This window comes from Penaeus vannamei, chromosome 19 (genome assembly GCF_042767895.1).
Source record: "Penaeus vannamei isolate JL-2024 chromosome 19, ASM4276789v1, whole genome shotgun sequence".
Taxonomy (NCBI): Eukaryota; Metazoa; Arthropoda; class Malacostraca; order Decapoda; family Penaeidae; genus Penaeus; species Penaeus vannamei.
The window spans coordinates 4152337-4167336 of NC_091567.1; the positions used below are offsets into that span (position 1 = coordinate 4152337).

General features: G+C 49.3%; 1 protein-coding gene across 25 annotated transcripts in view; it reads left to right on the forward strand.

The window, feature by feature from the left end:
• Positions 1-15000, forward strand: part of Mef2 (myocyte enhancer factor 2) — a 554695-nt gene that overhangs the window by 361872 nt on the left and 177823 nt on the right. For 3 of the 25 annotated variants that reach the window (XM_070133766.1, XM_070133747.1, XM_070133784.1), the window contains one exon: positions 9211-9265. The exons of 19 other annotated variants lie outside the window; for them this stretch is intronic. The gene's annotated coding sequence lies outside the window, so the exon portion shown is untranslated. Of the gene's footprint in view, positions 1-9210; positions 9266-15000 lie in introns of those variants that run through there. 3 more of the 25 variants (XM_070133765.1, XM_070133744.1, XM_070133760.1) reach the window with 3 other exon arrangements.

The following is a 15000-nucleotide window of genomic DNA, read 5'->3' on the forward strand; positions in this document are numbered from 1 at the left end:
TCTGGCATTCTTTGCTTTTGTTTTCTTCTCTGTTTCTTTTTTTTGTTCTTTCCGTTTTTCTCATTTCTTCTCTTCACTTCTCTTCTTCTGTCTCTTTCTTCCCTGCTCCTATTCCAGTTCCCTCTCTCCTTTCCTCCTTTTCCCTCCCTCCCTCCTTCATCACCTCCCTCCCCCACCGGAAGTGAGATCACGTGAGGTGCAATCACGCAGCCAGCGGGCGGCAAGGAGGTGCCTCGGGGCGCCAGGCACGAGACGGCTGCAGGCGGCACTTCATCAGGAGGATGGTGGCACTGGAGGCGCGAGCGCGTGACGCACGGCACTCCAGCGGGCCACAACGCGCCGCCGCTTTTGATACCGCGGCGCCGTAAACCATCGTTATGGAGACAGCCTTATGGACGAGGGCGTAAAGCACGGGCGGGCGGGCGGGGCGGCCTCTTGCGGGAGCGGCGGGCGGCGGGCAATTCCGCTTTCATGGCGGGCAATTAGCGCAATTTAGGAGTCGGCGCGGATATTAGATACGAAAATAACTGTTGAGCGCGGGTCGTGTGTGCATGAGCGAGGCCGCGAAGGTCCCCCTCACGGCCCTTTCGATTGAGGGAAAGACTCGGGGTTGAAATTTCATTAGAATGCGTCCTAGGGCTTCACCCGCTTGCCCACTCGCACAGCCCTGCCCTGGAAACCCCGCCCCTCCCCTCCTTTCCCTCCTCCTCCTCCCTCCCCTCCCTCCCTCCCCTCCTTTCCCTTCCCTTCCTTCCCTCCCCTTCCCTCCCTCCCTCCCCTCCCTCCCCTCCCTCCCCTCCCTCCCTCCCTCTCCTCCCTCCCCTTTCTCCTCTCCTCTCCCCCGTCCCTCCCCTCCCTTCACCTCCTCTCCCCTTTTCTCCTCTCCTCTCCCGTCCCCTCCCTCCCCTTTTCTCCTCTCCTCTCCCCCTCCCCTCGTCCCCTCTTCGTCCCCTCTGTCTTTCTCTGTTAGGGCTGTCACCTCCTGTTATGACGTCATTTCAGCTCTCTTCACTTAATGAATTCAGAATGTTTCTCTCTCTCTCTCTCTCTCTCTCTCTCTCTCTCTCTCTCTCTCTCTCTCTCTCTCCCTCTCTCTCTCTCTCTCTCCCTCTCTCTCTCCCTCCCTCCCTCACTTTCTTTCTCTCTCTCTCTCTCTCTCTCTCTCTCTCTCTCTCTCTCTCTCTCTCTCTCTCTCTCTCTCTCTCTCTCTCTCTCTCTCTCTTTCTCCCTCCCCTCCTCCCTCTCTCTCTCTCTCCCTCTCTCTCCTCTCTCTCTCTCTCTCTCTCTCTCTCTCTCTCTCTCTCTCTCTCTCCCTCTCTCTCTCTCTCCCTCTTCCTCTCTCTCTCTCTCTCTCTCCCTCTCTCTCTCTCTCTCTCTCTCTCTCTCTCTCTCTCTCTGTCTCTCTTTCTCTCTCTCTCTCTCTCTCTCTCTCTCTCTCTCTCTCTCTCTCTCTCTCTCTCTCTTCTCTCTCTCTCTCTCTCTCTCTCTCTCTCTCTCTCTCTCTCTCTCTCTCTCTCTCTCTCTCTCTCTCTCTCTCTCTCTCTCTCTCTCTCTCTCTCTCGCTCTCGCTCTCTCCTTTTTCTACATACTTGACCAGTGGATCGGTAAATTGTCAATGTGATTGTTATATTCCAAGCTAGTTCAAGCGGAGGAGAGACAGACAGACAGACAGACGGAGATAGTGTGTTAATGAGAGTTAATAAGTGAGACTGTGAGTGAGAATAAGAGTGACTGAATGAATGAGTGAGGGAGAGAGTGATGGAGCGAGTGAGTGTAAAGCGTAAGAGAGGTCAGGCAAAGTCAGAGACAATGGTTAACGGGACCAAGGTCTAAATAAGTCTATAGACCTTGAACAGAACAACCTTTGTCGTATGATGGAACCGACTTCTCAATACGCTGACACGGAGGGCTCCAGGCTCCTCTCTCTCTCTCTCTCTCTCTCTCTCTCTCTCTCTCTCTCTCCCTCTCCCTCTCCCTCTCCCTCTCCCTCTTTCTCTCCCTCTCTCTCCCTCTCTCTCCCTCTCTCTCCCTCTCTCTCTCTCTCTCTCGAAGCGAATTGGCTTGGTTCATTTATGTTAATTTTTGTTTCTTTGGTCTTGGCTTTTGTCTTATTGAGAATGGGACTGAATCGAGAGAAAGAGAAATTACGAAGGAAAGAGAATAGAGAAATGATAAGAAAGAGATACGATGAAGAGAAAAAATGACTAGAACGAGAGAAGATAAGAAAGAGAGAAAATGGGAATGAAGATGGGAAAAGAAAGAAGGTAAGAAAGAGCGAAAGTTAGAAAGAAAAAGATAGGAAAGCAGAGAAAAGAAGAAAGTAGAGAAGAAGAGAGAATGTTAGAAAGAAAAGAAGAAAGTAGACAAGAGGAGAGAAAAATAAGAAAGATGGGCAACGGGGTATTAAAAGGAAAAACGCAAGAGCAAGGTGTCACGGGAACTTTTACGAGGGGGCGTGGAGGATGAGGTAGTGGGGGGAGGGGGAGGTCATAGAGTATAAAACAAGGTGAAAAGAAAATAATAGAAAAAAAGAAAAGAAAAGAAAGTGTCTTAAAATCCAGATGAAGCTTTAATGAAAATCGATCTCAGGGGCTGGACCGGAAGACAGGAGAGTAGGGGGTGGGTTGGGGGAGGGGGAGGGAGGAGGGGAGAGGGTGAAATGGAGTGAGAGGGGAGGGGGAGGGGGAGGGATGTAGTTAAGCTTTACCTGGAATTTGTTCAAAGGTGTTTAGAGAGATAATGGGCGCGGGAAAAAAGAAGAATGGGCGAGAGGTGGAAAACAAGACGAGGAAAAGAATGGGAAGCTGACGGGGATGGATGGCCGCTGAGCACGTGATCGCTCCTTCAGAGGGGAGGGCGGCGAGGGGAAAGGGGGGAGGGGAGGGGAGATGAGGGAGAGAGAAAGGAAAGGGGAGGTGAGGGGGGAAGGTGAAGGAGGGAGGCCAGCGAAGGTGGTAAGGAAAAAAAGGAGAGGGAGAAAGGGAGGGAGGGAGAGAGAGAAAGAAAGAAAGAAGGGAAATATATGTGACAGAGGTAAGTGAATAAGGGAGAAAGGGAGGGAGGGGTGAAGCAAGTGTTTCGGAAAGCTTCGAGAAATAAGGGTGTCTCTCTTCAAGAGATTATGCCCCTTTTATGAGTTGTAAGATTGTTATTGTAAAATTTGATTTGCTGGAAAATAAATGTAACATCGATCTGCCTTCGAGTTTGTTTGTTTTTTCATTTATTTGAAGTTGACATCTGTGTTCTGGCTTTCCTGCGATTTCATTTATTCAAGCTCCTCCCTCTTACATTTTTTAACGGCCATTCTCTTTCACATGATCGTTAGCGCTATTTTCGTTTTCGGAAAATTATTTGAGTTACATTCCATTTTTTGAAATTCATTTGATTTCAGAACCACTTTTTTTTATAGATTTTTTGTTGATTGATTTTTTTTTTCCTCTTTTCGTTATTCTTTTTATCTCTTATTTCCTGGGCTTTGAAATTAACTCTTTTTTTTTAATTCACATCAAGTTGGTAAATTAACTTTTTTTATTCACTTCAAGTTGGGTAAATTTCTGCTCACAGACAGGTTTTAATTGAATTTATTGCCGGACATGCGAGCAGAGTGGCTGAAACCAAGGAAATTCAATATACAGGGAGTGGGTGGCAGCATATTCATCGATTCCTGCTCATTTGATTATTTTTACAATTCGTAGGCGGGGGTTCTACTCCGCTCTCTACTCCTCCCGCTCCGCACTCCCGCTTTCCGCTGTCTTCTCTCTCTCTCTCTCTCTCTCTCTCTCTCTCTCTGTCTCTCTCTCTCTCTCTCTCTCTCTCTCTCTCTCTCTCTCCTCCTTTCTCCACTTCGCATTGTCTCCTGTCTTCCCACTTTGTTCTTCCCACTCCTCGCTCTCCACTTCCGATTTCTCACTCCTCGTTGTTCATTTTCCACTCCTCTCTCCCCACTCTTCGCTCTTCATGCCCCACTCATCACCTCTCTCTCCCCACCCCCCACTCCTCACTTCTCTCATCCTACCCCCTATTCCTCACTCGTCTCATCCTACCCCCTATTCCTCACGCGTCTCTCCCTACTCCCACTCTTCGCTCTTCATGCCCCACTCATCACTTCTCTCTCCGCATTTCCCACTTCCCCCTCGTCACCCCCCTCTCCCCATTCCCCACTCTGCTTTAGCCACTCCCTACTCCACACCCCTCACTCCCCCCTTCTTCCTCATCACCCCTCACTTTCCACTCCCCCCTCCGCTCTAGCCACCCCTCACTCCCCACTCCTTCCTCATCACCCCTCACTTTCCACTCCCCACTCCGCTCTAGCTACTCCCTACTACCCACCCTCATCAGAGAAGGAGAGAGAGAGAGGTAGATAGAAAGAAAAAGAAAAGAGAGAGAGAGAGAGAGAGAGAGAGAGAGAGAGAGAGAGAGAGAGAGAGAGAGAGAGAGAGAGAGAGAGAGAGAGAGAGAGAGAGAGAGAGAGAAAGAAAGAAAGAAAGAAAGATAAAGAGAGAGAGAAATACAGTAGCACTTTATTGTTTTTTATTTCATTTTTTTTACACTATAAGGAGCGGCCGAATCGCGAGACCATTTAAGAAAAATAGGAGTGGGGGTGGGGGGGTAGGGGTGGGAGTGAGGAGCCCCAGAGAGCGGCTCAATTAACGTGGTTGGTCTCAAAGGGAGCATTACGGAGTGTGAGAGGTTGTTTATTCAGAGGAGTCGGTAATGGAGGAGGGGAGGGAGGAGGAGAGAGGAGGGGAAGGGGTGAGGGAAGGAGAGAGGAGGGAAGGGGGAAGGGGGAAGGAGGAGGAGAGAGGAGGGGAAGGAGGAAGGAGAGGCGAGAGAGGAAGGGGTGAGGGAAGGAGGAGTGGAGTAGGGGAGAGGGGAAGGGACAAAAAGGATGGAGGCGACGAGGGGTTAGACAAGGGGAGAAGGTGAGGTGAGGACAAGGTTGTTTCCCCTCAAGGCGGTGCGCTGCGGCCGCCCCTCTCTCCGGCTCCCCGCCCGCGCCGCTCGTGCTGACGGGAGGCTTCATGACGAACACGTGTGGGCGGGTGGGCGGGAATGGGGGGTGGGGGGGTGGGGGGGGGGGCGGTGGGATGAGCTACAGCATTTGGCTCTGAAGATGGCGCGGGTTGAGCAACATCAAGCATCATTATCATTATCGTTAATGATATTTTTAATGATGTTACTACTATTATTGCTACCACTAATTTTGTTAGGTTATGTTACTGTCACTGCTACTACAGTTACTTACCTGCATGCATACGTGTGTGTGTGTGTGTGTGTGTGTGTGTGTGTGTGTGTGTGTGTGTGTGTGTGTGTGTGTGTGTGTGCGTGCGTGCGTGCCCGATTTTGCTTAGGCTAAAGCATGGTAACGAAGTGCGATCCTTCCCTCCGCAGCTGAAAAATCCAATTAACGACATCCTATTCGCCAGTTTAGAAAAATCCTTCCGGACCCTCGAAATCGGTCCGTATTTTGTTAGCTAAAAAAAATCTCCATAAATAATGAAGGCTTAGAGTGGGCCGCAGTTTGTGTTTACTCAGGTAGTGCGGTGAGGGCGAGGGCGGGGAGGGGGTTGAGGGGGGGAGGGGGAGGGGGAGGCAGCTCTGGCCTGGCGTCAGACCAGGTGCTCTTCTTGGGCCTTCGTGGGGTGGCTTAGACTTCGCAGGTTTAGGATGTCGTGGGTTTTGGATCTCCTGGTTCTTGGTCTTGGACTTGGCTGGGTCTTGGGACTTTATGGGTTTGGAATTCCATGGGTCTTGGACTTGTGGAATTTTGGTCTTCTTGGGTCTTGGACTTCTTAGAACTTTTAGGTCTTGACACTTCTTGAGACGTTGTGGTTCTCTGGGCTTTGTACTTCCTTGTGGCTTGTACTTCGTGGCATTTTCATTTTTTGGGCTCTTGTACTATGTTCGCAGAGACAAGTTTGCTTTTGTTGTTATTGGAGTCGCGTTTTGTCGCGTTGATGACTAGAGAAAAAAACTCGATTTTAGGATAGGAGAATATATAAGAAAAATAGGCAAAGAGATGGAAGTTAGACAAATTGGCAAGAGGATACAAGAATAATTGAGATAAAGAGAAAAGAAAAAAATAAGTGAACAGGCTAATTTACATGAAGGTGGGGAGGGGGGGGGTCCAGCTGAGATCCCCGGGCGCGGACTCGGTGGCGAAGGTGCTTCCGGATGCCTCAGTGGGCGGAGGTTAGTCAGTTCGGCTGTCAAGAGGCGTGTTGGTGGGCGTAGGCGGGCTGTTAGTATACACGAGCACCTCACGCGCTTCTTGTTTACGTCTGCCCGCCGCCCTGCCATAAGCCAAGCCGCCCGAACTCACGCCCACTCATCCGCCCGTCCATGCATCCGTCCGTGTACCTGGGCGCCCACTCGTATGGTCCGTCTGGCCTTGTCCTCACGGAGATGCCCATCCCGACACCCCTCTGCCCACAGGACCATGCCCCGCTCAGTGAAATGCCCATTCAAACACCCACATATCCGCCCATAGATCCACCCTTAACACCCTTTTAAACGCCCATGCAAACAGCCATCCATCCGTCCTTCTATCACACAACCGCCCATAGACACCGTACCGCCCATACACCGACCCATAGTCCCACCTACCGCCCATACACCGACCCCTAGTCCCACCTACCGCCCATACACCGACCCATAGTCCCACCTACCGCCCATACACCGACCCATAGTCCCTCCTACCGCCCATACACCGACCCATAGTCCCACCTACCGCCCATACACCGACCCATAGTCCCACCTACCGCCCATACACCGACCCATAGTCCCACCTACCGCCCATGGGTTCACCTTCCCGCCCACCTAAACGCCCTTCCTGACGCCCGCGCATTCCTCGAAGGAAGTTCCTCAGTTTCTTACTTGGAATAAGTAGATCCTGCAGCATACCTCTCACTCGTCTGCTCCTCTTTATTCTAAGAAGTGTGTGTATTATGTTTATCGGAGATTTGCTGCTGCTTCTTTCATTCGCTGTTGCATAGTTTCGCTTTCGTTTCACACATTCCTTCTTTCCTCCCGTCTGTTTATTTCGAATTATTTTAACAGAAGTCCGTCTTCTTCCCTCTTTTCATTCTCAGGCCTCACACTCTCTCTCTCTCTCTCTCTCTCTCTCTCTCTCTCTCTCTCTCTCTCTCTCTCTCTCTCTCTCTCTCTCTCTCTCTCTCTCTCTCTCTCTCTCTCTCTCTCCCTCTCTCCCTCTCTCCCTCTCTCCCTCTCTCTCCCTCCCTCTCCCTCCCTCTCCCCTCTCTCTCCCCTCTCTCTCCCCTCTCCCCCTCTCCACCCTCTCCGTTTCCCTTCCTCTCTTGCTTCCCCTCTCCCTCTCTCTCTCTCTCTTGGTTCCTTTCTTCCCTCCCCTACCTTCCTCTTCTCTTGCTTCCCTTCTTCCCTCTCCGTCCTACCTCTTTCTCCCTCTTGTCTCCCTCCTTCTTTGCTTTTCCATGCCCCAAGGAACCGGGAGTTCAAACGGAGTCCGGAAAAAGATGCATTAAAAAAAGTTTGAAAGGTGTGATGTCGCGAATCCCCAAAAGATTGTTGAAAGGATATTTTGGTCGTCGCGCGGCAGAAGTTGGTCGCGGCGACGTTGCTCGGGAGACTGTGAACCAATCAGCTGTACCCCCCCCTCCCCTCCTTCGCTTCCCCCCTCCCCCTCACACACGACAGGGCTGGAGCTCACGCGCGCGCTCGCTCGCCCGCACTCCTACTCTGCCAGCCTCAGAAGTTCTTTGCTGGGGACGTACTTTTTCTGTCAATATATATTTTTTTCTCGCTCTCTTTCCCATGCTGGCTTTTTGTGTCTTCCCATCTTCCCTTTCTTCTTTCCTTCATCCTTCCCCTCCCTCTCCTCCCTCCCTTTCTCTCCCATCCTCTTCCCTCGTTCCTTTCTTTCTTTTCTTCCTTCCTCCCTCCTTCCCTCCCTCTCTTCCTCCTTTCTTTTGCCCAACCCCCCTCTTCCCTCCTTCCTTCACTTCCATCCTTCCTTCCTTCATTCATTCATTTATTCATTCTTTCCTCTATCGAACCCCTCTTCCCTCCCTCCCTCCCTCACTTGCTCCATCCCTTCCTTCCTTCCTCCTCCCTCTCACCCTCCCTTCCTCCTCCTTCTTTCCTTCCTCCCTTCCTTCCTTCCTCCGTCCCATCCCTTCCCCTCCCCTTACTCCCTCCCTTCTTTCCTTCTTTTCCTTCCCTCCGTCCCTTCCTCCCTCCCTCCTCCCTCCCTCCTTTCCTCCCTCCCTCTCACCTCCTCCCTCCCTTCCTCCCTCCCTTCCTTCCTTCCTTCCTTCCTTCCCCTCCGTCCCTTCCTTCCTTCCTTCCTTCCTTCCTTCCCTCCCTCCGTCCCTTCCTTCCTCCCTTCTTTCCTTCCTCCCTTCTTTCCTTCCTTCCTTCCTACCTTCCTTCCTTCCTTCCTTCCTTCCTTCCTTCCTTCCTTCCCTCCCGAGATCAGGCGTGTTTGCGTTGAGATGGGAAATGCCCAGCCGGGGCCCGAGCCTCCGATGCTGCCGTTTCTCCCCCGGAAGTTTATTTGATGACGAGCATCTGCCAGTGGGGGAGGGGGCGGGGCAGGGGAGGTGGTGTGTGTGTGTGTGTGTGTGTGTGTGTGTGTGTGTGTGTGTGTGTGTGTGTGTGTGTCTTTGTGTGTGTGTGTGTGTGTGTGTGTGTGTGTGTGTGTGTGTCTGTCTGTCTGTCTGTCTGTCTGTCTGTCTGTCTGTCTGTATCTGTGTCTGTGTTTGTGCCTGTGTTTGTGTATCTGTTGGGTAAAGGGAGGCTAAGAAAGAAAGAGCGAAGGGAAATAAGGTACAAAAGAAGGGGAAAAACGGGAGACGGGAAAGAGGGTATTGGGTGTTGATGGGTAGGTGGGATAAGAGGGAAGGATGGGGCCTTGATGGGTAAGAGAGAGGGAGGTGGCTTTGTGAAGATGGAAAGGTAAGAAAAGGGTAAGGTAAGGTGAGTCAAGGCAGTGTAGGGTAAAGAAGCGGATAGATTAGGGTAGCACAGGTTAGAATAGACGAAGTTGGGTAAAGTTAAGTTACGTAAGGTAAGGTAAAGCGAAAGCCAAGGCAAAAGACAAAAATAAAGATAATAATAAAGGTAGGGTAGGGTAGGTTTAGACTAAGATGGAAATTCTGTTCTTGCCTTCGAACTGATAATATTTCATACATTTGCATATTAGCCGTTGATTAAAAAGTGTTTTCCTTTCAGGTGAGGGAACTGCGCTGACGTCACGTGCGTTTGGTGTTCGGGATCGACGTCGAAGGTACGGTTGTCTTCCCTCTTTTCTCACTCTTCTCTCATAGGCCGCTCCCTGTTCCTCGTTAGCTCTCTGTCTTTCGTTCTCTCTCTTATTCTCTCCCTCTCTCTCCCTTAGTCTCTACCTCTCTCTCCCTTAGTCTCTACCTCTCTCTCCTTGAGTCTCTACCTCTCTCTCCCTTAGTCTCTACCTCTCTCTCCCTTAGTCTCTACCTCTCTCTCCCTTAGTCTCTACCTCTCTCTGTCTCTCTCTCTCTCTCTCTCTCTCTCTCTCTCTCTCTCTCTCTCTCTCTCTCTCTCTCTCTCTCTCTCTCTCTCTCTCTCTCTCTCTCTCTCCTCCTCCTCCTCCTCCTCCTCCTCCTCCTCCTCCTCCTCCTCCTCCTCCCTCCCATCCATCTCCCTCCCTTTCCCTCCCTCTCACACCCACTCAACGCTACACACACGCCCACTCCCTCTCCTTACGCCACTCGCCCTTCATCATCTCCGTGTGCCTACGCTATTCTCTCTCTCTTTTTTTTACGTTATCACCAATAAAGAATGGGGGACAAAAATATACCAGTTGATAACAACAGCAGCAAAAAAGGGTAATTCTTGCCCCGGGGCTGAATGGATATTGATCACAAGTTGCTCTTGGCGGGGCAATGCATGTTGATGGTACAGACAGATTCTGAAGAAAAGGATATATTTATGGCTTGGCGGAAGGATGGAGAAGGTTGTATGTGGATGGGGTTGGTGGATGGGTGTGGATGGGGTGGAGGGAGATTGGGAAGGGTGTGGTGGATGCTTGTAAGAAAGGGATGAATGGGGAAAAAATTAATAGATTTGGGAAAAGTTAAATGAAACTGTAGGAAAAATAAGAAGGATAAGAGGCGTTTTGATTTAAAGTTTGAGGATAGAAAAAAGAATATAAGTAAACAAAAAACAATAGATAAAAAGAACATGGGTTTGTTTGACCTTTTTTTTACGTAAGCTGTACTTAGCGGAGTTTCCCAATGTAACCGTGTATCTGTCTGATGAAAGTCCTTCCGAGTCACCTGATATTGGCGGAAAATAAGTGACTGAAGTATAGTTCCCAAGTGCCGCCGCGAACGTGGACTTTTCTTATATCATTAATTATGATTGTTGATGATGTATTTATTAGGGTTTTCTTTTTTTTCTTTTTTTGCTTGTTTCTGTATTTTATTTTTAATTTAGTTTATTTGATTTTTTAAAATTATTTTTATATGTTTATATTCATTTCATTGAGATTTTTGGTAATTTTTTTAATCAATAATTTTTTTTATTTATTTCGTATTTTCCATTTTGCGACGTGGACACAGGCACCGTCAGGGACGCGCGCTCCCGTAGGTGCCAAGGTGCCACTTCCGGTTAGATGGGTTGGACGTCCGGTGGCATCCCTCCTCCTGCTGGGGTCCTGCTCGCGTCTCCTGCTTTGGGTTCTTGCGGTTGCTTGCGCGGGGTTTTGCATTCGTCGTCTTCTGGTGTTTGTTACGTTCAGGCATCGTATTTCGGGATTTGCAACGTTCAGTCATCGCATTGGGGAGTGATTTTTTAAAGTTCAGTCATTGCATTCGGGGGTGATTTTTAAAAGTTCAGTCATTGCGTTCAGGGATTTTTTAAAGTTCAGTCATCGCATTCAGGGATTTTTTTACGTTCATCGCATTCAGGGATTTTTTTTACGTTCAGCTCATCGCAATCAGGGATTTCTTAAAGTTCAGTCATCGCACTCGGGGATTTTTTTACGTTCAGCTCATCGCATTCTGGGATTTTTTTAAAGTTCAGTCATCGCACTCGGGGATTTTTTAAAGTTTAGTCATCGCATGGGGTTATTTGTTACGTTCAGATTTCTCACGGTGTGCAAGGGGCGAGGAGGAGGGGGAGCTAGGGTGTAGGGGCGAGGAGGAGGGGGAGCTAGGGGGTAGGAGAGAGGTATGGGGTTTGCGGGAATGTTCACTTATTTTTGCTTGTGAATTTGGTGTTCAGATTTGTTCTTCGATTTTGGTGATTTGATGTGGCGAAAGAACGGCATGGGGACAGGAGATAATTGCTATGTATTATTAGATGATTAGAAGCGTTATGCAAATTGGTATGCGGCCTCATTTGAAGGTTTGTTTGGAATAGTTTTCTTCTTTTTTTGTGTACTGGTATTTGGAAGTATGTTTTGAATAAGAATGTTTAAGTAAAGCACAAAATTAGGGAGCGCGCACTTACGGCATCTTCCGCGCGGCTTTCTTCCTCTCTTCCGGAGGCCATCTTGAGACGCCCCCCTCCACCTCCTTCTCCACCCCACCTCCGCTTCCGCTTGACCTTTCTCCTCCATTTCCACCTCCTCTTCCGCCTCCACTTTCTCCTCCACATCCACCTCCACTTCCTCCTCCACTTTCTCCTCCACTTCCACCTCCTCCTTCACTTAGACCTCCACGTCCTTCACCTAGACCTCCACCTCCTTCACCTCCACCTCCCTCCTCCATTTCCACCTCCTCCTTCACTTAGACCTCCACCTCCTTCACCTAGACCTCCACCTCCACCTTCCTAGACCCTCCACCTCCACCTCCTCCTCCACCTCCACCTCCTCCATTTCCACCTCTTCTTCAATTCAACCCTCCACGTCCTTCACCTAGACCTCCACCTCCTTCACCTCCACCTCCTTCACCTCCTCCTCCTCCCTCCATTTCCACCTCCTCCTTCACCTAGACCTTCACCTCCTTCACCTAGACCTCCACCTCCTTCACCTCCACTTCCCACCTCCACCTCCTTCACCTAGACCTCCACGTCCTCGTTCACCTCCACCTCACCTCCTTCACCTCCACCTCCACCTCCTCCACCTCCACCTCCACCTCCTTCACCTAGACCACCTCCTTCACCTCCACCTCCCCTTCCTTCACCTCCTCCACCTCCACCTCCCTCCACCTCCACCTCCCCTCCACTTCCACCTCCACCTCTTTCACCTCCACCTCTTTCACCTCCACCTCCGCCTCCTCCACCTCCACCCTCCTCCACCTCCACCCTCCTCCTTCACCTAGACCTCCACCTCCATCACCTCCACCTCCTCCTTCACCTAGACCTCCACCTCCTTCACCTAGACCTCCACCTCCTTCACCTAGACCTCCACCTCCTTCACCTAGACCTCCACCTCCTCCTTCACCTAGACCTCCACCTCCACCTCCTCCACCTCCACCTCCGCCTCCTCGATCGGCGCGGAACCGTTCGAAATACCGCCCGTAAATAATGTCCGCCTCGGATATCGATCTTGAGTATGGCCGAGTAAACTATTCAGCCCCGTATTGGCGAGTCCGGTCTTTTCCCTCAACTTCTTAAGGTTACGGCGTCCGGGTCACATGAATGATTGCGGGGCCGGATCAATACGCGCGCATTATTCGGTTTTCCCCTGTGTTGTTTTTCTCTGTTTTTCTGTTTTTTATTTTTATTTTTTTATTTTTTATTATTTTTTCTTTATTTTTTTCTTTCGGGATGTTGTTTTTTCTTCTTTTTTCGCGTGTGTTTATTTCTGTGTTTTTTGTTTTCTTTTGGTATTATTTGGATGAGTGTTTTTTTTTATTTTCTTTTTTTTTCTTGGTCAGGATGAGGGTTTACGTGAGACGGAATGGAGGGCTGTCGACGCGGATGATGTGGGAGGTAAAGAGGGAAAACGAGAGAAGGGTAAAATAGATGAAAAAGGAGAGAGAGAGAGGGGGAGGGAGAGAGAGAGAGAGAGAGAGAGAGAGAGAGAGAGAGAGAGAGAGAGAGAGAGAGAGGGAGAGGGAGAGGGAGAGGGAGAGGGAGAGGGAGAGGGAGAGGGAAGGGAGAGGGAGAGAGAGAGAGAGAGAGAGAGAGAGAGAGAGAGAGAGAGAGAGAGAGAGAGAGAGAGAGAGAGAGAGAGAGAGAGAGAGAGAGAGAGAGAGAGAGAGAGAGAGAGAGAGAGAGAGAGAGAGAGAGAGAGAGAGGGGAGAGGGAGAGAGGGGGAGGGAGGGGAGGGTGAGACAGGGAGAGGGAGAAGAAGGAGAAGGAGAGGGATAAAGAGAAACGAAGAAATAGGAAGATAGGGAGATAGAGAAAAGATAGGAAGAACGAGAAAGAGAGAGAGAGAGAGAGAGAGAGAGAGAGAACGGTTAATGATAATAATTTGGTTGGACTACTTACCCGAAAACCAACAAGAAGGACAAGATTAATAACACGTCATTACTATGGTGTTTTTTGTATCGTTATATCGATTTTCCGAGAGACACACACACGAGAAAAAAAATTACAGGTAATGCATGTTTTATGATCTTTAATTGCTGACCTTCTCTGTGAATGTCCGTCTTCTGGACAAGGAAATGCTTCCGTTATCGGTTTTTAATTATTATGATAATGGTTTTGATTGTTTTTTTCTTTCTTTCTTTCTTTGTTTTTGGGTCCCGTATTTTGTATTATTGGTATTAGTTGTCCAAACATTTTCGCCTATCGTACCCTTTATTACCTTCTTGTACCGTTACGGACCCCCTCCCCCGCCCACCATGGCTAAACAAACTGTTTTACAATGCAAATGATATACTAATTATGAAAAGACCGCGTGGCAGGATTGTTGGTCAATAGATTCGAATTTAATAAACGAATAAAAAAGATGATTTAATACCAAAGTGCTTTAAGAATACACAACGTAATGTTTGTTCACGTACCCTCATGATCTATGTTGCGGACCCCAGTTTGGACAACGCTAATATATGGTAGATCCGTCGCTGTTGGAACAGATGGATAGCTTGTGAGGGTCGACGATGGCCGTGTCAACATGTGCACTTGAGGGTCTGAGTGCATACAGGAGGCGTGGGTGGTGGTAGACAGTGGGCGTGGGTGGTGATAGACTGCCACGTACATGAGGCGGGTTAGGGTGTGGGTAGTACCAGGGTGGTGTCTTTTCGTACGTGCGTCCATGCGTATGTGGGTGTATTTAGAGAAATATAATGCATATATTTATACTCTCCATCTGTCCGTCTCTCTCTCTCTCTCTCTCTCTCTCTCTCTCTCTCTCTCTCTCTCTCTCTCCCCCTCTCTCTCTCTCTCTCTCTCTCTTACTCACTCTCACCCTCTCTTTCTCTCTCTCTCTCTCTCTCTCTCTCTCTCTCTCTCTCTCTCTCTCTCTCTCTCTCTCTCTCTCTCTCTCTCTCTCGCTCACACATACACACACACACATACACATACACATACACACACACACACACACACACACACACACACACACACACACACACACACACACACACACACACACACACACACACACACACACACACACACACATTCACACCCTCGCACACACAAACCCAAACACAAACTAATTTATTCACTCAAACTCAGTCACTCACTCACCGACACACACCTATATATCTCGGCATGCATGACATATTCTGCTTGACGCCTTCACCACAAATAGTGAATTGAGCGCCCTTGTATTTGACTGTTTTATTGTATATAATGAGTAATAGGTTCTATTAGAACGGTACAGAAGCAATTTATTTTCTACCAACGAAAAGCATGTTTATGGTCCGGAATTAGTGTTTGTTATATATTTAAGGGGAACAGTCGCGTTACAAATCAGCTGTTCCCGGCGTTACAAATCAGCTGTTCCCGGCGTTACAAATCAGCTGTTCCCGGCGTTACAAATCAGCTGTTCCCGAGAAAAAAGAATAGAAGGTCGGGAAGTGTGGAAAGGATTTGATGTGAGGATAATTTACACGAGGTTTGTCGATGTCTTTGTGTTGGTGG